The 25,327-nt window shown below is 38.1% G+C and overlaps 4 non-coding genes across 4 annotated transcripts; all 4 read right to left on the minus strand.

Annotated features, from left to right (window-relative positions):
* Positions 1-2,981: 2,981 nt before the first annotated feature.
* On the minus strand, positions 2,982-3,160 carry LOC116803101. Its single transcript, XR_004363383.1, has one exon. It is a non-coding gene; the product is annotated as a 5.8S ribosomal RNA (ribosomal RNA).
* A 680-nt stretch (positions 3,161-3,840) lies between these two features.
* On the minus strand, positions 3,841-5,834 carry LOC116803102. The gene has a single exon (XR_004363384.1). It is a non-coding gene; the product is annotated as a small subunit ribosomal RNA (ribosomal RNA).
* A 13,178-nt stretch (positions 5,835-19,012) lies between these two features.
* Positions 19,013-19,191, minus strand: LOC116803104. The gene has a single exon (XR_004363386.1). It is a non-coding gene; the product is annotated as a 5.8S ribosomal RNA (ribosomal RNA).
* A 687-nt stretch (positions 19,192-19,878) lies between these two features.
* Positions 19,879-21,874, minus strand: LOC116803106. Its single transcript, XR_004363388.1, has one exon. It is a non-coding gene; the product is annotated as a small subunit ribosomal RNA (ribosomal RNA).
* Between the last annotated feature and the right edge of the window lie 3,453 nt (positions 21,875-25,327).

A 25,327-nucleotide genomic window follows, 5' to 3' on the forward strand; every position in this document is an offset into this window, starting at 1 on the left:
CGCCGTTGACCCGCGCTTACTTGAATTTCTTCACTTTGACATTCAGAGCACTGGGCAGAAATCACATTGTGTCAACACCCGCTAGGGCCATCACAATGCTTTGTTTTAATAGACAGTCGGATTCCCCAAGTCCGTGCCAGTTCTGAATTGATTGTTAATTGATAATCGTTATAATTGATAAGAACTAATTGGTTTAACCCAAATAGTATTCTTAAAAATTTTAGCAAGAAAGTTCCACAATTGGCTACGTAACTAAACTATCCGGGGAACAAGTAACTAACATAAATGCTAGAAACTCTATTTACCCAGAACGAGCACATAAACCATGTTATTGTTTCCCAATCAAGCCCGACTATCTCAATCTTCAGAGCCAATCCTTATCCCGAAGTTACGGATCTAATTTGCCGACTTCCCTTACCTACATTATTCTATCGACTAGAGACTCTTCACCTTGGAGACCAGCTGCGGATATTGGTACGGCCTGTTGAGAAGTTTGCGTGTCCCCACCATAAATTTTCAAGGTCCGAGGAGAAATATCGACACAACAGTATATGTCATGCTCTTCTAGCCCATCTACCATATCTCTCTGCGAAAGACTTCATGGTAGTACGGCCTATAAAACAGAAAGAAAAACTCTTCCGATATCTCTCGACGGCTTCTTTATGGTCGTTCTGTTGCCAGGATGAGCACGAGGCCCATATTTAATAACAAACGGATACTCAACAGGTTACGGAATTGGAACCGTATTCCTTTCGTTCAAAATTATTCAAGTGTATTATATTCGCTTTGTTTATATAGTTAGGCATTTTGTTTTACTTGAAAATTTTCGGCTTCGCCTTGAACTTAGGACCGACTAACTCGTGATCAACCACTGTTACACGAAACCCTTCTCCATTCAGTCTCCAAGGTCTCATCGATTATTTGCTACTACCACCAAGATCTGTACAATGGCAGCTCCATGCAGGCTTACGCCAAACACTTCTACGCATACCATTGTACCTTCTACTCACTAAAGTTTCATTTATATCACAAGTAATATAAATCATCTACTTTAGCGGTAATGTATAGGTATACAACTTAAGCGCCATCATTTTAAGGGCTAGTTGCTTCGGCAGGTGAGTTGTTACACACTCCTTAGCGGATTTTCGACTTCCATGATCACCGTCCTGCTGTTTTAAGCAACCAACGCCTTTCATGGTATCTGCATGAGTTGTTATTTGGGCACCGTAACATACGTTTGGTTCATCCACAGCGCCAGTTCTGCTTACCAAAAGTGGCCCACTGGGCACATTATATCATAACCTTAACTTCATATCAAGAAAGTTAAGGTTCTTACCATTTAAAGTTTGAGAATAGGTTAAGATCGTTTCGACCCTAGGCCTCTAATCATTCGCTTTACCAGATAAGATTATTTTATATAATATTAAAATGCACCAGCTATCTGAGGGAAACTTCGGAAGGAACCAGCTACTAGATGGTTCGATTGGTCTTTCGCCCCTATACTCATTCTGACAATCGATTTGCACGTCAGAACTGTTTCGGTCTTCCATCAGGGTTTCCCCTGACTTCAACCTGATCAAGTATAGTCACCATCTTCGGGTCACAGCATATATGCTCAAGGTACGTTCCAGTTAGAGGCATAAATAATATAAATATACATTATACATAACTATATAGAACGCCCCGGGATTGTGTTAATTAGCTATAAATAGTAAAAAACTAATCCATTATTAGTCAAGTTAATTACGCTATTAGGTTTACATCCCAATAACTTGCACATATGTTAGACTCCTTGGTCCGTGTTCAAGACGGGTCCCGAAGGTATCCTGAATCTTTCGCATTGTTAATCATACAAGAGCATATAATAAACACAAAAATCAATGATAATTATGCCATTATATAATTCCGAAAAATTAACGCTCTGTAATAATATAAATCTATCAGCACTTTATCAAATTAATAACATTTATTCTGTGTTAAAATGCAAGCAATTTAATTGGAATAAACTATAAGTTATATTTTATGATAAATTTGGGATATGCTAATAGATTACAATGTCCTTATATGGAAAATGCACATTATTCTTAATAATATTATTTAAATATTACAATTTTAATGATGAATTTCCATAACGGATATTCAGGTTCATCGGGCTTAACCTCTAAGCAGTTTCACGTACTGTTTAACTCTCTATTCAGAGTTCTTTTCAACTTTCCCTCACGGTACTTGTTTACTATCGGTCTCATGGTTATATTTAGTTTTAGATGGAGTTTACCACCCACTTAGTGCTGCACTATCAAGCAACACGACTCTTTGGAAACATCATCTAGCAATCATTAACGTTATACGGGCCTGGCACCCTCTATGGGTAAATGGCCTCATTTTAAGAAGGACTTAAATCATTAATTTCTCCATACTAGAATATTGACGCTCCATACACTGCATCTCACATTTGCCATATAGACAAAGTGACTTAGTGCTGAACTGTTTTCTTTTCGCTCGCCGCTACTAAGAAAATCCTTGTTAGTTTCTTTTCCTCCCCTAATTAATATGCTTAAATTCAGGGGGTGTCCCATATGAGTTGAGGTTGTATATATAACTATATTTGCCATAAATTCTTTATATATAAATGATAAAACAATCAATTAAATTCGTTATAAATAGTTCCAATAGTTCTTGTAAGCAAAGTCATTTTTATCCATTTAACGAACCAACGAAGAATAATAACAAAACCAAGATTTTTCTTTTTCCGAATCATTAATAAGAGACAATTCTAGATGAAAAATATTTCAATTTTTTATGCTAGACATTCTCAGTATTATTTGATTGAAAAAGAAAATATTTCTCTTCGTTTTTCACATTCAAATGTGAGATAATGTTTTCATTTCTTTTTTAATATTATGAATAAAATCATTATTTAATCCAATAATATACCATATGCTTATAAAAAATTTATAAACAACTTAATTAGCATAGTCTTACAACCCTCAACCATATGTAGTCCAAGCAGCACTATAAAATTAATTAAAGTACATAACAGCATGGACTGCGATATGCGTTCAAAATGTCGATGTTCATGTGTCCTGCAGTTCACACGATGACGCACAGTTTGCTGCGTTCTTCATCGACCCATGAGCCGAGTGATCCACCGCTTAGAGTTTTATATTCAATTTTATATAATGTCAATATTGTTTTTATTGAAAGAAATTAAAAATACACCATTTTACTGGCATATATCAATTCCTTCAATAAATTTATTTTTATACCTAAAATAAATGTTGCGAAATGTCTTAGTTTCATATAAGCATTATGTATCATAATAATCTGGTTATGGTTTGCTATTTGGGTGACACATACTGCAAAATTTATATAAAACATTAACCTGATGGATGACAGTACAAACATTGTATATTTTAGGTGTTGCATTAGCCAACGTATGCTCATAACATAGATGAACAATACATATTCGCAACGCGTGTATATTATGGTCCATATACACACACACTTATTTGATTACCACACATTCAAAATTATTTTTATTTTAATTCGACTTCTACTTTCGAATTTAGTTTAGTTTCTTCGATTTCCATTTCGAGAATTTGTTTTTATAGGAAACGCCGTTGTTGTAGTAAGTACTGCCACAAATACGCACAGCAACATTAATAATGTTAAAGTCTTTTATGAGGTTGCCAAGCCCCACATATAAAATAAAAGCCATCTTCATTTTATTTTGACTTTAACTTTTGATTCCGTGGAATCATTTTGTAATATTTTTATTTTGGTAAATTGTATTTATTTGTATTATAACAAATATTTATTAACGATAAGGATATTATACAATAATGATCCTTCCGCAGGTTCACCTACGGAAACCTTGTTAGACTTTTACTTCCTCTAAATAATCAAGTTCGGTCAACTTTTGCGAAACAACCGTAACACGCAAGGCGTCACAGTGATCACGTCCGGAGACCTCACTAAATAATTCAATCGGTAGTAGCGACGGGCGGTGTGTACAAAGGGCAGGGACGTAATCAATGCGAGTTAATGACTCACACTTACTGGGAATTCCAAGTTCATGTGAACAGTTTCAGTTCACAATCCCAAGCATGAAAGTGGTTCAGCGGTTTACCCGGACCTCTCGGTCTAGGAAATACACGTTGATACTTTCATTGTAGCGCGCGTGCAGCCCAGGACATCTAAGGGCATCACAGACCTGTTATTGCTCAATCTCATTATTGCTAGACGCAATTTGTCCATTTAAGAAGCTAGTGTCCTTATAATGGGACAAACCAACAGGTACGGCTCCACTTACATAAACACATTCAAACACAATAAACATTTTACTGCCACCATGAATGAAGGCTAACATAAGCTTCAGCACCATAATCCTGAAGATATCTATTTAATATATTTGAGTCTCGTTCGTTATCGGAATTAACCAGACAAATCACTCCACGAACTAAGAACGGCCATGCACCACCACCCATAGATTCGAGAAAGAGCTATCAATCTGTCTTACACACTTATGTTCGGACCTGGTAAGTTTTCCCGTGTTGAGTCAAATTAAGCCGCAGGCTCCACTCCTGGTGGTGCCCTTCCGTCAATTCCTTTAAGTTTCAGCTTTGCAACCATACTTCCCCGGAGCCCAAAAGCTTTGGTTTCCCGGGAAGCGACTGAGAGAGCCATAAAAGTAGCTACACCCAATTGCTAGCTGGCATCGTTTATGGTTAGAACTAGGGCGGTATCTGATCGCCTTCGAACCTCTAACTTTCGTTCTTGATTAATGAAAACATCTTTGGCAAATGCTTTCGCTTAAGTTAGTCTTACGACGGTCCAAGAATTTCACCTCTCGCGTCGTAATACTAATGCCCCCAAACTGCTTCTATTAATCATTACCTCTTGATCTGAAAACCAATGAAAGCAGAACAGAGGTCTTATTTCATTATCCCATGCACAGAATATTCAGGCATTTGAAGCCTGCTTTAAGCACTCTAATTTGTTCAAAGTAATAGTACCGGCCCACAATAACACTCGTTTAAGAGCACTAGTGCAGGTTTTTAAATAGGAGGAACATATGAAAAAATACAAGTATTTAATCACATATAAGAACTCCACCGGTAATACGCTTACATACATAAAGGTATAGTACTAACCACAATTGTAAGTTGTACTACCCGTATGAAGCACAAGTTCAACTACGAACGTTTTAACCGCAACAACTTTAATATACGCTATTGGAGCTGGAATTACCGCGGCTGCTGGCACCAGACTTGCCCTCCAATTGGTCCTTGTTAAAGGATTTAAAGTGTACTCATTCCAATTACAGGGCCTCGGATATGAGTCCTGTATTGTTATTTTTCGTCACTACCTCCCCGAGCTGGGAGTGGGTAATTTACGCGCCTGCTGCCTTCCTTAGATGTGGTAGCCGTTTCTCAGGCTCCCTCTCCGGAATCGAACCCTGATTCCCCGTTACCCGTTGCAACCATGGTAGTCCTAGATACTACCATCAAAAGTTGATAGGGCAGACATTTGAAAGATCTGTCGTCGGTACAAGACCATACGATCTGCATGTTATCTAGAGTTCAACCAATATAACGATCTTGCGATCGCTTGGTTTTAGCCTAATAAAAGCACATGTCCCATAAGGTTCATGTTTTAATTGCATGTATTAGCTCTAGAATTACCACAGTTATCCAAGTAACTGTTAACGATCTAAGGAACCATAACTGATATAATGAGCCTTTTGCGGTTTCACTTTTAATTCGTGTGTACTTAGACATGCATGGCTTAATCTTTGAGACAAGCATATAACTACTGGCAGGATCAACCAGAATAATGTTTTTCCTTCATATTCCATTCATATTTTTTGAATCGAAATAAGCAATATAATAGATATATAGATTTTTCACTTTATATAATTCCATGATTTTTATTATATTGAATAAAATTCAATATTTCGCCTTTGGGTAAAATTTTAAATATATAAATATAAGTAAAAAATCTATTCGATTACGGCCATTTTTATATAGCATTCGTAATCCATATTTTCATTTTTAATTTATACTTGTTTTACCAATATAACAAGAATTTCATATAATTATTGTAATATATATGTTTCTATAATTTTATCTTTTTATATATACATATTTCATTATAAAATATCATTTTATTTCCAACATACATAATTATTGTATCCACACATGTACAATTTTTGTTTAACCAATATAAATATTAAGTTAAATCATTTGCATTTTGAAGATAAATTTAAAATTTATCTCTTTTCATATATCTCTCTGGTAATATATAACATAAAACCAAGCGCATATGATAATATTTCCACATTTAATATATAATTTTATATTTCTTTCATAAGAATCCATATTTGTATTATACCGTAACGATATAATAATCCAACTATACGGCAGGTAATAAATTAATATTTGCCTGCCTCCAAAAATTAACGATAATATATGGAAACGATTTGTTATTCTATATATAATAGAAACTTGACTTTTGTTTCAACGATATTATCTAAAAAGCGTATATTCCTATTATCCGCGGAGCCAAGTCCCGTGTTCTATAGAACTGAGAAACAAATTTGTACGGATAATAATATACTTTATTTTATGTAACCAATATAAACATAATCCGAAATAAATATTTCGAATAATGCGGGAGGTCGGCAACCACTGCCTACCTATAGTAGTTTTTGAACCCGCTGTCCTCAAAGCGGGTATTTTCAATTCCGTTTGCCACCCAACATACGGTCTATTCTCTTATATATTAAGAGATTATAGGAACATTTCATTTTTTTTCCATTATTCATATATAATATGATTATTTTTTTTTTTATACATATAATAAATATTAATTTTTATATGTTTATTATTTAATTTACTCATATAATTGCCAAATTCATATGAATACATAAGTTTTGAACAATATGAGAGGTCGGCAACCACTGCCTACCTATAGTAGTTTTTGAACCCTCTGTCGTAATTCCGGTCGTTTACACTACTATACCCTCTCACTATAATGGATTTTCTCTATAATACTAAGAGAATGTGGGAATATTTCAGCATTTTTTCCCTTATACATATAATAATTAATCATTTTCATATGTATATTATTTAATTTAATCATATAATTGCCAAAATCATATGAATACATAAGTTTTGAACAATATGAGAGGTCGGCAACCACTGCCTACCTATAGTAGTTTTTGAACCCTCTGTCGTAATTCCGGTCGTTTACACTACTATACCCTCTCACTTAAATGGCTTTTCTCTATAATACTAAGAGAATATGGGAATATCTTAGCATTTTTTCCCATATACATATAATAATTAACCATTTTCATATGTATATTTTTTAATTTACTCATATAATTGCCAAAATCATATAAATACATAAGTTTGAACAATATCAGAGGTCGGCAACGGTCTTTCCTCTATAATACTAAGATAATATGGGAATATTTCATCATTTTTTCCCTTATACATATAATAATTAATCATTTTCATATGTATATTATTTAATTTACTCGTATAATTGTCAAAATCCTATGAACACATAAGAGAATACAATATGAGAGGTCGGCGCAACCATAATATAGTAGTTGATGACGAGGTGTTTGGCAACTTGACACAATCCATTAAAGTCTTTATATTAATTATATGAAAGGGACAATATCATATGCGTCACTAAATTGATGACGAGGTGTTTGGCAACTTGATACAATTCTTTAAAGTCTTTATATCAAAAATTATATGATAGGGACAATATCATATGCGTCACTAAATTGATGACGAGGTGTTTGGCAACTTGACACAATTCATTAGAGTCTGTATATTAATTATATGATAGGGACAATATCATATGCGTCACTAAATTGATGACGAGGTGTTTGGCAACTTGATACAATTCTTTAAAGTCTTTATATCAAAAATTATATAATAAGGACAATATCATATGCGTCACTAAATTGATGACGAGGTGTTTGGCAACTTGACACAATCCATTAAAGTCTTTATATTAATTATATGATAGGGACAATATCATATGCGTCACTAAATTGATGACGAGGTGTTTGGCAACTTGATACAATTCTTTAAAGTCTATATATCAAAAATTATATGATAGGGACAATATCATATGCGTCACTAAATTGATGACGAGGTGTTTGGCAACTTGACACAATTCATTAAAGTCTGTATATTAATTATATGATAGGGACAATATCATATGCGTCACTAAATTGATGACGAGGTGTTTGGCAACTTGATACAATTCTTTAAAGTCTTTATATCAAAAATTATATGATAAGGACAATATCATATGCGTCACTAAATTGATGACGAGGTGTTTGGCAACTTGACACAATCCATTAAAGTCTTTATATTAATTATATGATAGGGACAATATCATATGCGTCACTAAATTGATGACGAGGTGTTTGGCAACTTGATACAATTCTTTAAAGTCTTTATATCAAAAATTATATGATAAGGACAATATCATATGCGTCACTAAATTGATGACGAGGTGTTTGGCAACTTGACACAATTCATTAAAGTCTTTATATTAATTATATGATAGGGACAATATCATATGCGTCACTAAATTGATGACGAGGTGTTTGGCAACTTGACACAATCCATTAAAGTCTTTATATTAATTATATGATAGGGACAATATCATATGCGTCACTAAATTGATGACGAGGTGTTTGGCAACTTGATTCAATTCTTTAAAGTCTTTATATCAAAAATTATATGATAAGGACAATATCATATGCGTCACTAAATTGATGACGAGGTGTTTGGCAACTTGACACAATTCATTAAAGTCTGTATATTAATTATATGATAGGGACAATATCATATGCGTCACTAAATTGATGACGAGGTGTTTGGCAACTTGATACAATTCTTTAAAGTCTTTATATCAAAAATTATATGATAGGGACAATATCATATGCGTCACTAAATTGATGACGAGGTGTTTGGCAACTTGACACAATTCATTAAAGTCTTTATATTAATTATATGATAGGGACAATATCATATGCGTCACTAAATTGATGACGAGGTGTTTGGCAACTTGACACAATCCATTAAAGTCTTTATATTAATTATATGATAGGGACAATATCATATGCGTCACTAAATTGATGACGAGGTGTTTGGCTACAGGAAAAAATCATTTATTTATCGAATCATCAAGCAAAGGATAAGCTTCAGTGGATCGCAGTATGGCAGCTGCTCAACCACTTACAACACCTTGCCTGTTACAAAAGTCGTTTACAATTGATTCTAGGCTTTGTCATTGTATTAAATAATGCTTTTATATGTAACTAGCGCGGCATCAGGTGATCGAAGATCCTCCTAATTTACTATGTTACAAATTACATTGGCATCACATCCATTGTCGTTTATAAAATAAATTATAAACTTTAAATGGTTTAGAAGCCATACAATGCAAATTGCCCCTTATTTATCATTGCAGTCCAGCACGGATACGACCTTAGAGGCGTTCAGGCATAATCCAACGGACGTAGCGTCATACCACTGTTCGCTCGAACAAGTATTGTGCCATTGGTCCGTACCTGCGGTTCCTCTCGTACTACGCAGGAATGCTGTCGCAACAACGTTTTGTCATTAGTAGGGTAAAACTAACCTGTCTCACGACGGTCTAAACCCAGCTCACGTTCCCTTGCATGGGTGAACAATCCAACGCTTGGTGAATTTTGCTTCACAATGATAGGAAGAGCCGACATCGAAGGATCAAAAAGCGACGTCGCTATGAACGCTTGGCCGCCACAAGCCAGTTATCCCTATGGTAACTTTTCTGACACCTCTTGTTAAAAACTCTTTAAACCAAAAGGATCGATAGGCCGAGCTTTTGCTGTCCCTGTGTGTACTGAACACCGAGATCAAGTCAGCATTTGCCCTTTTGCTCTATGTGTGGTTTCTGTCCGCACTGAGCTGGCCTTGGGACACCTCCGTTATTATTTGAGAGATGTACCGCCCCAGTCAAACTCCCTACCTGGCAATGTCCTTGAATTGGATCATACCTGAGTAATTGGAGTTATACCAAATTTTCAAATCAAAAATACATAAATGCATCGTTTTATTAAAGAATTTGTTTGCGATTATATAACAAACTCGTGATACTTTGATCAAGAAGCTTGCATCAAAACCCAATACCATAAGATATAATAAATATATCCGTATAATGGCTAGGAAATGATACACGTTCCATTTAATCAAGTAAGTAAGGAAACAATAAGAGTAGTGGTATTTCATTGACGATACCAAACCGAGGTCTAATATCTCCCACTTATTCTACACCTCTTATGTCTCCTTACACTGCCAGATTAGAGTCAAGCTCAAAAGGGTCTTCTTTCCCCGCTAATTATTCCAAGCCCGTTCCCTTGGCTGTGGTTTCGCTAGATAGTAGATAGGGACAGTAGGAATCTCGTTAATCCATTCATGCGCGTCACTAATTAGATGAGTCGCGATCGAACACTCGACGAGTGCAGACGTGCCTGCGGATCGACAGCAAATTGTTAGCAAATTGTTAGCAAATTGTTCACAGTTGTAAGTCCCGTTACTTGTGCCCAGCCACTTCGCGTCGCGTGATCTTGTCGCGCGTTTTGATTGGCCCAGCCAACGTACCTAACGGTAGTTCGCACTAACACCATCGCACACCCGAGTGTGCGTGTTATCAGCGCAAAAAACCCAGTGCTCGAAGCAGCGGTATAATTGCAAAGCAGCAGCCACGTGCTGCCTGGCTCACCGGCTTACGGTGCCCAGCTTCCCCCCCCCCCCCCTCCTCACTCCTTATCAACTTTGGAGAAGATGGACTGGCAGGCCCCCCGCGCACCCACAAGCTTGGAACAACACCACGCAAAAAGGCTCTGAGAACACGCAAGAGCAGCTCCAGCAGCGAGGGAAGCACCTCGCATACAGAGCCGGGCGAGATAAAGCGAAAACCGGCAAAGAAAGCACAGGGAGAGGAGCTGGAAGATAAGCCAAGCACTAGCGCAGCTCTGCGCAAGAAGCTCGCCAACAACGCCTTCGCTTTACTCTCGACCGAAGAAGACGAGTACGACCAAGAGAGCTCTGATGACGAACCCGGACCTAAAGACGATTCCAAGCCCAAGACCCCCGAGAAACCAAAGCCCACCCCGAAGACCATCAAGCCACCTCCGATTTTTATCCCCGATGTGACCAACATCTCGGCACTCGTCAAGATGATCACGACTCTTGTAGGCCCGAAGAACAATTTTACCTACAAGACCGTGAATGGCAACAACGTACGTGTCATGATGCCGGACAAAGAGTCCTATACAGCTCTGCGTCTCCAACTTGTGGCCCAAAACAAGAGGCATCGGACTTTCCAGCCGAAAGATGAACGTGCATACAAGGTTGTCATCAAAGGACTCCACCACTCCACCGATCGTGAGGAAATCATTGAAGACCTTCGCAGACAAGGGCACGCTGTTAGAGATCTGCACAATCCCATTGGCAGAAGAACTAAAGAACCGCTGGGAATATTCTTCGCCAACCTGGAGCCTTCCAGCAACAACAAAGACGTCTACCAAGTCAAGCGGATCTGCAGGTCGGTAGTAACCATTGAACCGCCGCAGAAGTTCAACGACGTGCCTCAATGCTTCAGGTGCCAAGGATTCGGTCATACACAGCGTTACTGCTTCCTGGAATACCGATGTGTAAAGTGTGGAGGCCCTCACGAATCGAGGGCATGTGAGAAGAGGGAGGACGACAAAGCGTGCTGCTTCCACTGCCAGGCGGACCATCCTGCGTCTTTCAAGGGATGCCCTGCATACAAAAGGGCCAAAGCACTCGCTGCTCCGAAAACAAGGCCCGTCGCTAATGCTAACAAGGCGCCGCCCGTGGCATCACCAAACGTCACCTCTGGCAGGAGCTACCGAGACGCCCTCAACGGAGTGCACGCAGCACCGCAGAATCCCACAACCCCAGTCCAAACCCAAACAGAAACCCCACACTCCGGTCAGATAGAAGCGATGTTCGCTCGCATGGAAGGAATGATGGAAAGGATGATGGAGCGCATGTTCACCCAGATGACACAGCTGGTGGCCACCATTCTCAACAGCAAGTCATGCAACTAAAGCTCCACCTAGTCGTCTGGAATGCGAACGGCCTGCAGAACAGCAAGGCCATAGTCGAGCACCATCTGAAGACCCACCAGATCGATATCCTACTCGTAGCCGAAACCCACTTCTCCCCCAGATCCCACTTTAATATCAGCGGATATGACCTCATCCATGCAGACCATCCTTCTGGCAGAGCACGCGGTGGAGCAGCCATCCTCATCAGGAGCGGTATTCAATACCTAGAGCTGCCCGCGTTTCAGCAAGACTGGGCACAATGTCCTGTCATCAGGATTGTCAGCCCGCAAGGAGATTTAGACATTGGAGCGGTCTACTTTCCCCCCAGATACCGCATAACAGCATCTCACCTCAGTGAGTTCTTCGAGCATTTTGGGCCCCGCTTCATAGCAGCTGGAGATTATAACGCCAAACATTCTTGGTGGGGATCGCGCGCCAACAACCCCAAAGGGAAAACTCTGTTTGGGTACCTGCAACGCCACCGACTGGACTGCCACTCCACTGGCGAGCCCACTCACTGGCCAACGAATCCCCTCAAGACTCCAGACCTACTGGACTTTGCTGTGTCGAAAGGCATAGGGCATGCGAAGATCAGCTGCACAACAAATGCTGATCTCCTGTCAGACCACTGTGCAATAAACGTGCTAATCAACACGCCAGTCCTCAGGAAAACCCCGCTCAGAAGGCTCACTGGAAAATATACCGACGCCGCCAAGTTCGCGTCCTGGATGCTCTCCACCGTCAATCCGAACCCCATCCTCAACACACCCAGGAACATTGATGAAGCTATCGGGAATCTCACCAGGCAGATGCAAAACGCTGCGGAATTCGCAAGCCCACCGCCACCAAAGACTGCGAGAACACCTAGCAGGGACCTCCACCTCTGGTCCCCGGAAATTGCGGCACTCGTGACTGAGAAGAGGCGTCTCAGGAGAGTTTGGTTCTTGACGCGCAATCCAAGAGACAAAACAGCGCTCAATCACGCCACAAAGGAGTTGAAGGACAAGATCTCCAGCCTACGCCAGGACTCCTTCCTCAGATTCCTCGAGGAACTCTCTCCCGGGGACCCAGACCACAATCTGTGGAACGTCACCCGCCACATTAAACGACCAGCCAAAAAGGTTTCCGCAGTGCGCAAAGCAGATGGATCCTGGTGCCTTTCGGATGCTGAAAGAGCAGAAGCTTTCGCCGAACACCTTTACAACGCCTTCTCTCCGTTCGACTGCTGCACTGCCGAAGAACATGCTGAAACAGCCCGGTTTCTCAATAGCCCAAGCTCTCCCGGTCCCCCGTTGGAACCAGTCGACCCTGAGGAAGTTGCGCAGGAGATTGCTCTACTGAAGAACAACAAATCTCCAGGCCTGGATCGTATAGATGCGGCGGCCCTAAAAATGCTCCCATCCCGCTGCACACAAATGCTGGCCAGCATTTACAACAGCTGCTTCCGGCTAGGGTACTTCCCGGAAGAGTGGAAAAGAGCAGAGGTTATTGTCCTCCTCAAGCCTGGTAAGCCTGAAGCCAATCTCGCCTCCTATCGTCCGATTAGTTTGCTGGCAATCCTCTCCAAAATACTCGAAAGAGTATTTTTGCGCAGAGTATTGCCAGTACTGGATGAGGCTGGTTTGATCCCCGATCACCAGTTTGGCTTCAGGCGCTCCCACGGAACACCAGAGCAATGCCACCGGCTAGTCGAACGGATCCTCGAGGCATTCGAGCAAAAGAAATACTGCTGCGCTGTAATGCTCGACGTGAAGCAGGCATTCGACAGAGTTTGGCATCCTGGACTCCTCCATAAACTCAAATCCTACCTCCCAAGCCCCCATTTTACCCTCCTCAAATCCTACACTGAGGGAAGAGCATTCCAAGTCAGATGCGGAAGTGCAATAAGCCTACCCAGACTGATCAGAGCTGGAGTTCCGCAAGGCAGTGTGCTCGGACCAATACTGTACACCCTTTACACCGCAGACCTTCCCATAATCCCCTCCAGGAACCTAACTATAGCGACTTATGCAGATGACACGGCTTTCCTCGCCTCCTCATCCGACCCACGAGAAGCCTCCGAAACAATCCAAAGGCAAATGGACGCGCTACATCCCTGGCTCAGCAGGTGGAACATCGTAGTGAACGCGGAAAAATCTACCCAAACAACATTTGCACTAAGGAGAGGAGACTGCCCACCGGTCACGCTAAACGGAGTCATCATTCCCAACGCACCCGCACCCAAGTACCTAGGACTTACCCTGGACCGCAGGCTCACTTGGCGTCCCCACATCGTCAGCAAACGCATACAGGCCGATGCGCGTCTGAGGCAGATGCATTGGCTTATTGGGAGAGGGTCCAAGCTAAGGCAGAACCACAAAATCCTGGTGTACAAGGCAATTCTCAAGCCCATCTGGACCTACGGGATACAGCTATGGGGCACGGCAAGCCACACGAATCGCCTGCGTATACAGCGGTTCCAGAATAGGTGCTTGAGAATTGCCTGTAATGCGCATCCCTACCACGAGAATGTCGCCATACATAGGGAACTTGGAATCCCACAAGTCGCTGATGAAATCTCCAGGCTCAGCGAGAGATACCTGAAAAGGCTCGAAAACCACCCTAACCACCTCGCCACCAACCTGTTAGACAATAGCCAAACAAGCAGACGTCTCATGAGGAGACACCCTCTCGATCTTCCACAACAATAGACAACACATATAAAACCCGCCACAAATACATGTACAATAGTATCCCTTAAGCTAATGTTCCCCCGCAAAACCATTTAATTATTGTCCACTAGGACAGATTTTAAATAAATAAACGCACGCTAAAGAAAAAAAAAAAAAAAAAAACTAATTAGATGACGAGGCATTTGGCTATTTTTTTTTTTTTTTTTTTTTTGATCGCGGAGGTATGGAAATCTATCGAAAGATACTAGGTCTGTCAACACTTCAGTTTCCTAGCATGCACGATTCATTGCTCTATCTGAACCGAAGTTCCGCAACGCCTACGTACTAAAACCATCCTCATAGCCAATTTATATATTACCATTATTTGCGATGTTTATGCCTTTATTGATGTTATGCCAAGACAGCAAGCAAATGTTTTGAACCAAACGTTTTAGCTAAGTCCAATCTCGGGAAAACCCGCTCAGGTACATGAACTGTTTAAAACAACCGAGACTGCCTCTCATAACCTGGACGCTAATGATATGACTATCATATTTGCTGAGGAGACCCTTCGCTATCAATCTTTTAGCGGATTGACCACTCCAGATCCCCCTCCAGTTCAGGGTGGCAGAATGGAATTCAATGTCACCTGCGGCTTCGAATCTGCGACGCAACTCAGTTCGTATGTCCGGTCTGTCGTATCTATTGATTTTGCGCTGGTGTGCATCATCCATAGAGTGTCCGTCTGTCACAATTTGTATGTCGATCACATCAATGTGATTTTGTCGTAGTGCCACCAGGTCTGGTTTATTAAGACCGGATTCGCACTGCAGACTTGGTTCAACAATGACTACGCAGCCTCTCTCCTCAAGTCCCCGCTTGATTCGATTTACTACGCAGTTGTGTCTAGCTATGCGCCTCCCATGCGATCGGTAACATTTTTGCATAATATGGTTTGTTGTTTCGGGAGCGTCACATCCTGCACGACACTGTCGTTCCAATTCGTGCCTTCCCCTTGTAGTACGAGACTTCGTGGGTAGGGCATTTATCCGCAGACGAATACCGTCTATATATTCCTTTCCTGTTAGTAAACGCGTGGGTTGATTAACCCACCCGTGTTGCGGGCCCCAATGGCCTGCTTCACGGAGTCCGCTACCATCAACTGAGAGGTACAATTTACTCATAGTTACTCCCGCCGTTGACCCGCGCTTACTTGAATTTCTTCACTTTGACATTCAGAGCACTGGGCAGAAATCACATTGTGTCAACACCCGCTAGGGCCATCACAATGCTTTGTTTTAATTAGACAGTCGGATTCCCCAAGTCCGTGCCAGTTCTGAATTGATTGTTAATTGATAATCGTTATAATTGATAAGAACTAATTGGTTTAACCCAAATAGTATTCTTAAAAATTTTAGCAAGAAAGTTCCACAATTGGCTACGTAACTAAACTATCCGGGGAACAAGTAACTAACATAAATGCTAGAAACTCTATTTACCCAGAACGAGCACATAAACCATGTTATTGTTTCCCAATCAAGCCCGACTATCTCAATCTTCAGAGCCAATCCTTATCCCGAAGTTACGGATCTAATTTGCCGACTTCCCTTACCTACATTATTCTATCGACTAGAGACTCTTCACCTTGGAGACCAGCTGCGGATATTGGTACGGCCTGTTGAGAAGTTTGCGTGTCCCCACCATAAATTTTCAAGGTCCGAGGAGAAAATATCGACACAACAGTATATGTCATGCTCTTCTAGCCCATCTACCATATCTCTCTGCGAAAGACTTCCATGGTAGTACGGCTATAAAACAGAAAAGAAAACTCTTCCGATATCTCTCGACGGCTTCTTTATGGTCGTTCCTGTTGCCAGGATGAGCACGAGGCCCATATTTAATAACAAACGGATACTCAACAGGTTACGGAATTGGAACCGTATTCCCTTTCGTTCAAAATTATTCAAGTGTATTATATTCGCTTTGTTTATATAGTTAGGCATTTTTGTTTTACTTGAAAATTTTCGGCTTTCGCCTTGAACTTAGGACCGACTAACTCGTGATCAACCACTGTTCACACGAAACCCTTCTCCACTTCAGTCCTCCAAGGTCTCATTCGATTATTTGCTACTACCACCAAGATCTGTACCAATGGCAGCTCCATGCAGGCTTACGCCAAACACTTCTACGCATACCATTGTACCTTCCTACTCACTAAAGTTTCAAAATTTATATCACAAGTAATATAAATCATCTACTTTAGCGGTAATGTATAGGTATACAACTTAAGCGCCATCCATTTTAAGGGCTAGTTGCTTCGGCAGGTGAGTTGTTACACACTCCTTAGCGGATTTCGACTTCCATGATCACCGTCCTGCTGTTTTAAGCAACCAACGCCTTTCATGGTATCTGCATGAGTTGTTAATTTGGGCACCGTAACATTACGTTTGGTTCATCCCACAGCGCCAGTTCTGCTTACCAAAAGTGGCCCACTGGGCACATTATATCATAACCTTGAACTTCATATCAAGAAAGTTAAGGTTCTTACCCATTTAAAGTTTGAGAATAGGTTAAGATCGTTTCGACCCTAAGGCCTCTAATCATTCGCTTTACCAGATAAGATTATTTTATATAATATTAAAATGCACCAGCTATCCTGAGGGAAACTTCGGAAGGAACCAGCTACTAGATGGTTCGATTGGTCTTTCGCCCCTATACTCAATTCTGACAATCGATTTGCACGTCAGAACTGTTTCGGTCTTCCATCAGGGTTTCCCCTGACTTCAACCTGATCAAGTATAGTTCACCATCTTTCGGGTCACAGCATATATGCTCAAGGTACGTTCCAGTTAGAGGCATAAATAATATAAATATACATTATACATAACTATATAGAACGCCCCGGGATTGTGTTAATTAGCTATAAATAGCTAAAAAACTAATCCCATTATTAGTCAAGTTAATTACGCTATTAGGTTTACATCCCAATAACTTGCACATATGTTAGACTCCTTGGTCCGTGTTTCAAGACGGGTCCCGAAGGTATCCTGAATCTTTCGCATTGTTAATCATACAAGAGCATATAATAAACACAAAAATCAATGATAATTATGCCATTATATAATTCCGAAAAATTAACGCTCTGTAATAATATAAATCTATCAGCACTTTATCAAATTAATAACATTTATTCTGTGTTAAAATGCAAGCAATTTAATTGGAATAAACTATAAGTTATATTTTATGATAAATTTGGGATATGCTAATAGATTACAATGTCCTTATATGGAAAAAATGCACATTATTCTTAATAATATTATTTAAATATTACAATTTTAATGATGAATTTTCCATAACGGATATTCAGGTTCATCGGGCTTAACCTCTAAGCAGTTTCACGTACTGTTTAACTCTCTATTCAGAGTTCTTTTCAACTTTCCCTCACGGTACTTGTTTACTATCGGTCTCATGGTTATATTTAGTTTTAGATGGAGTTTACCACCCACTTAGTGCTGCACTATCAAGCAACACGACTCTTTGGAAACATCATCTAGCAATCATTAACGTTATACGGGCCTGGCACCCTCTATGGGTAAATGGCCTCATTTAAGAAGGACTTAAATCATTAATTTCTCATACTAGAATATTGACGCTCCATACACTGCATCTCACATTTGCCATATAGACAAAGTGACTTAGTGCTGAACTGTTTTCTTTTCGCTCGCCGCTACTAAGAAAATCCTTGTTAGTTTCTTTTCCTCCCCTAATTAATATGCTTAAATTCAGGGGGTAGTCCCATATGAGTTGAGGTTGTATATATAACTATATTTTGCCATAAATTCTTTATATATAAATGATAAAACAATCAATTAAATTCGTTATAAATAGTTCCAATAGTTCTTGTAAGCAAAGTCATTTTTATCCATTTAACGAACCAACGAAGAATAATAACAAAACCAAGATTTTTCTTTTTCCGAATCATTAATAAGAGACAATTCTAGATGAAAAATATTTCAATTTTTTATGCTAGACATTTCTCAGTATTATTTGATTGAAAAAGAAAATATTTCTCTTCGTTTTTCACATTCAAATGTGAGATAATGTTTTTCATTTCTTTTTTAATATTATGAATAAAATCATTATTTAATCCAATAATATACCATATGCTTATAAAAAATTTATAAACAACTTAATTAGCATAGTCTTACAACCCTCAACCATATGTAGTCCAAGCAGCACTATAAAATTAATTAAAGTACATAACAGCATGGACTGCGATATGCGTTCAAAATGTCGATGTTCATGTGTCCTGCAGTTCACACGATGACGCACAGTTTGCTGCGTTCTTCATCGACCCATGAGCCGAGTGATCCACCGCTTAGAGTTTTATAATTCAATTTTATATAATGTCAATATTGTTTTTATTGAAAGAAATTAAAAATACACCATTTTACTGGCATATATCAATTCCTTCAATAAATTTATTTTTATACCTAAAATAAATGTTGCGAAATGTCTTAGTTTCATATAAGCATTATGTATCATAATAATCTGGTTATGGTTTGCTATTTTGGGTGACACATACTGCAAAATTTATATAAAACATTAACCTGATGGATGACAGGTACAAACATTGTATATTTTAGGTTGTTGCATTAGCCAACGTATGCTCATAACATAGATGAACAATACATATTCGCAACGCGTGTATATTATGGTCCATATACACACACACTTATTTTGATTACCACACATTCAAAATTATTTTTATTTTAATTCGACTTCTACTTTCGAATTTAGTTTAGTTTCTTCGATTTCCATTTTCGAGAATTTGTTTTTATAGGAAACGCCGTTGTTGTAGTAAGTACTGCCACAAATACGCACAGCAACATTAATAATGTTAAAGTCTTTTTATGAGGTTGCCAAGCCCCACATATAAAATAAAAGCCATCTTCATTTTATTTTGACTTTAACTTTTGATTCCGTGGAATCATTTTGTAATATTTTTATTTTGGTAAATTGTATTTATTTGTATTATAACAAATATTTATTAACGATAAGGATATTATACAATAATGATCCTTCCGCAGGTTCACCTACGGAAACCTTGTTACGACTTTTACTTCCTCTAAATAATCAAGTTCGGTCAACTTTTGCGAAACAACCGTAACACGCAAGGCGTCACAGTGATCACGTCCGGAGACCTCACTAAATAATTCAATCGGTAGTAGCGACGGGCGGTGTGTACAAAGGGCAGGGACGTAATCAATGCGAGTTAATGACTCACACTTACTGGGAATTCCAAGTTCATGTGAACAGTTTCAGTTCACAATCCCAAGCATGAAAGTGGTTCAGCGGTTTACCCGGACCTCTCGGTCTAGGAAATACACGTTGATACTTTCATTGTAGCGCGCGTGCAGCCCAGGACATCTAAGGGCATCACAGACCTGTTATTGCTCAATCTCATTATTGCTAGACGCAATTTGTCCATTTAAGAAGCTAGTGTCCTTATAATGGGACAAACCAACAGGTACGGCTCCACTTACATAAACACATTCAAACACAATAAACATTTTACTGCCACCATGAATGAAGGCTAACATAAGCTTCAGCACCATAATCCTGAAGATATCTATTTAATATATTTGAGTCTCGTTCGTTATCGGAATTAACCAGACAAATCACTCCACGAACTAAGAACGGCCATGCACCACCACCCATAGATTCGAGAAAGAGCTATCAATCTGTCTTACACACTTATGTTCGGACCTGGTAAGTTTTCCCGTGTTGAGTCAAATTAAGCCGCAGGCTCCACTCCTGGTGGTGCCCTTCCGTCAATTCCTTTAAGTTTCAGCTTTGCAACCATACTTCCCCCGGAGCCCAAAAGCTTTGGTTTCCCGGGAAGCGACTGAGAGAGCCATAAAAGTAGCTACACCCAATTGCTAGCTGGCATCGTTTATGGTTAGAACTAGGGCGGTATCTGATCGCCTTCGAACCTCTAACTTTCGTTCTTGATTAATGAAAACATCTTTGGCAAATGCTTTCGCTTAAGTTAGTCTTACGACGGTCCAAGAATTTCACCTCTCGCGTCGTAATACTAATGCCCCCAAACTGCTTCTATTAATCATTACCTCTTGATCTGAAAACCAATGAAAGCAGAACAGAGGTCTTATTTCATTATCCCATGCACAGAATATTCAGGCATTTGAAGCCTGCTTTAAGCACTCTAATTTGTTCAAAGTAATAGTACCGGCCCACAATAACACTCGTTTAAGAGCACTAGTGCAGGTTTTTAAATAGGAGGAACATATGAAAAAATACAAGTATTTAATCACATATAAGAACTCCACCGGTAATACGCTTACATACATAAAGGTATAGTACTAACCACAATTGTAAGTTGTACTACCCGTATGAAGCACAAGTTCAACTACGAACGTTTTAACCGCAACAACTTTAATATACGCTATTGGAGCTGGAATTACCGCGGCTGCTGGCACCAGACTTGCCCTCCAATTGGTCCTTGTTAAAGGATTTAAAGTGTACTCATTCCAATTACAGGGCCTCGGATATGAGTCCTGTATTGTTATTTTTCGTCACTACCTCCCCGAGCTGGGAGTGGGTAATTTACGCGCCTGCTGCCTTCCTTAGATGTGGTAGCCGTTTCTCAGGCTCCCTCTCCGGAATCGAACCCTGATTCCCCGTTACCCGTTGCAACCATGGTAGTCCTAGATACTACCATCAAAAGTTGATAGGGCAGACATTTGAAAGATCTGTCGTCGGTACAAGACCATACGATCTGCATGTTATCTAGAGTTCAACCAATATAACGATCTTGCGATCGCTTGGTTTTAGCCTAATAAAAGCACATGTCCCATAAGGTTCATGTTTTAATTGCATGTATTAGCTCTAGAATTACCACAGTTATCCAAGTAACTGTTAACGATCTAAGGAACCATAACTGATATAATGAGCCTTTTGCGGTTTCACTTTTAATTCGTGTGTACTTAGACATGCATGGCTTAATCTTTGAGACAAGCATATAACTACTGGCAGGATCAACCAGAATAATGTTTTTCCTTCATATTCCATTCATATTTTTTGAATCGAAATAAGCAATATAATAGATATATAGATTTTTCACTTTATATAATTCCATGATTTTTATTATATTGAATAAAATTCAATATTTCGCCTTTGGGTAAAATTTTAAATATATAAATATAAGTAAAAAATCTATTCGATTACGGCCATTTTTATATAGCATTCGTAATCCATATTTTCATTTTTAATTTATACTTGTTTTACCAATATAACAAGAATTTCATATAATTATTGTAATATATATGTTTCTATAATTTTATCTTTTTATATATACATATTTCATTATAAAATATCATTTTATTTCCAACATACATAATTATTGTATCCACACATGTACAATTTTTGTTTAACCAATATAAATATTAAGTTAAATCATTTGCATTTTGAAGATAAATTTAAAATTTATCTCTTTTCATATATCTCTCTGGTAATATATAACATAAAACCAAGCGCATATGATAATATTTCCACATTTAATATATAATTTTATATTTCTTTCATAAGAATCCATATTTGTATTATACCGTAACGATATAATAATCCAACTATACGGCAGGTAATAAATTAATATTTGCCTGCCTCCAAAAATTAACGATAATATATGGAAACGATTTGTTATTCTATATATAATAGAAACTTGACTTTTGTTTCAACGATATTATCTAAAAAGCGTATATTCCTATTATCCGCGGAGCCAAGTCCCGTGTTCTATAGAACTGAGAAACAAATTTGTACGGATAATAATATACTTTATTTTATGTAACCAATATAAACATAATCCGAAATAAATATTTCGAATAATGCGGGAGGTCGGCAACCACTGCCTACCTATAGTAGTTTTTGAACCCGCTGTCCTCAAAGCGGGTATTTTCAATTCCGTTTGCCACCCAACATACGGTCTATTCTCTTATATATTAAGAGATTATAGGAACATTTCATTTTTTTTCCATTATTCATATATAATATGATTATTTTTTTTTTATACATATAATAAATATTAATTTTTATATGTTTATTATTTAATTTACTCATATAATTGCCAAATTCATATGAATACATAAGTTTTGAACAATATGAGAGGTCGGCAACCACTGCCTACCTATAGTAGTTTTTGAACCCTCTGTCGTAATTCCGGTCGTTTACACTACTATACCCTCTCACTATAATGGCTTTTCTCTATAATACTAAGAGAATATGGGAATATCTCAGCATTTTTTCCCATATACATATAATAATTAACCATTTTCATATGTATATTATTTAATTTAATCATATAATTGCCAAAATCATATGAATACATAAGTTTTGAACAATATGAGAGGTCGGCAACCACTGCCTACCTATAGTAGTTTTTGAACCCTCTGTCGTAATTCCGGTCGTTTACACTACTATACCCTCTCACTATAATGGATTTTCTCTATAATACTAAGAGAATGTGGGAATATTTCAGCATTTTTTCCCTTATACATATAATAATTAATCATTTTCATATGTATATTATTTAATTTACTCATACAATTGCCAAAATCATATGAATACATAAGTTTTGAACAATATGAGAGGTCGGCAACCACTGCCTACCTATAGTAGTTTTTGAACCCTCTGTCGTAATTCCGGTCGTTTACACTACTATACCCTCTCACTTAAATGGCTTTTCTCTATAATACTAAGAGAATATGGGAATATCTCAGCATTTTTTCCCATATACATATAATAATTAACCATTTTCATATGTATATTATTTAATTTAATCATATAATTGCCAAAATCATATGAATACATAAGTTTTGAACAATATGAGAGGTCGGCAACCACTGCCTACCTATAGTAGTTTTTGAACCCTCTGTCGTAATTCCGGTCGTTTACACTACTATACCCTCTCACTATAATGGATTTTCTCTATAATACTAAGAGAATGTGGGAATATTTCAGCATTTTTTCCCTTATACATATAATAATTAATCATTTTCATATGTATATTATTTAATTTACTCATACAATTGCCAAAATCATATGAATACATAAGTTTTGAACAATATGAGAGGTCGGCAACCACTGCCTACCTATAGTAGTTTTTGAACCCTCTGTCGTAATTCCGGTGGTTTACACTACTATACCCTCTCACTTAAATGGCTTTTCTCTATAATACTAAGAGAATATGGGAATATCTCTGCATTTTTTCCCATATACATATAATAATTAATCATTTTCGTATGTATATTATTTAATTTACTCATACAATTGCCAAAATCATATGAATACATAAGTTTTGAACAATATGAGAGGTCGGCAACCACTGCCTACCTATAGTAGTTTTTGAACCCTCTGTCGTAATTCCGGTCGTTTACACTACTATACCCTCTCACTTAAATGGCTTTTCTCTATAATACTAAGAGAATATGGGAATATCTCTGCATTTTTTCCCATATACATATAATAATTAACCATTTTCATATGTATATTATTTAATTTAATCATATAATTGCCAAAATCATATGAATACATAAGTTTTGAACAATATGAGAGGTCGGCAACCACTGCCTACCTATAGTAGTTTTTGAACCCTCTGTCGTAATTCCGGTCGTTTACACTACTATACCCTCTCACTATAATGGATTTTCTCTATAATACTAAGAGAATGTGGGAATATTTCAGCATTTTTTCCCTTATACATATAATAATTAATCATTTTCATATGTATATTATTTAATTTACTCATATAATTGCCAAATTCATATGAATACATAAGTTTTGAACAATATGAGAGGTCGGCAACCACTGCCTACCTATAGTAGTTTTTGAACCCTCTGTCGTAATTCCGGTCGTTTACACTACTATACCCTCTCACTATAATGGATTTTCTCTATAATACTAAGAGAATGTGGGAATATTTCAGCATTTTTTCCCTTATACATATAATAATTAATCATTTTCATATGTATATTATTTAATTTACTCATACAATTGCCAAAATCATATGAATACATAAGTTTTGAACAATATGAGAGGTCGGCAACCACTGCCTACCTATAGTAGTTTTTGAACCCTCTGTCGTAATTCCGGTCGTTTACACTACTATACCCTCTCACTTAAATGGCTTTTCTCTATAATACTAAGAGAATATGGGAATATCTTAGCATTTTTTCCCATATACATATAATAATTAACCATTTTCATATGTATATTTTTTAATTTACTCATATAATTGCCAAAATCATATAAATACATAAGTTTGAACAATATCAGAGGTCGGCAACGGTCTTTCCTCTATAATACTAAGATAATATGGGAATATTTCATCATTTTTTCCCTTATACATATAATAATTAATCATTTTCATATGTATATTATTTAATTTACTCGTATAATTGTCAAAATCCTATGAACACATAAGAGAATACAATATGAGAGGTCGGCG

Source organism: Drosophila sechellia, unplaced genomic scaffold (genome assembly GCF_004382195.2).
Source record: "Drosophila sechellia strain sech25 unplaced genomic scaffold, ASM438219v1 U_288, whole genome shotgun sequence".
Classification (NCBI taxonomy): Eukaryota; Metazoa; Arthropoda; class Insecta; order Diptera; family Drosophilidae; genus Drosophila; species Drosophila sechellia.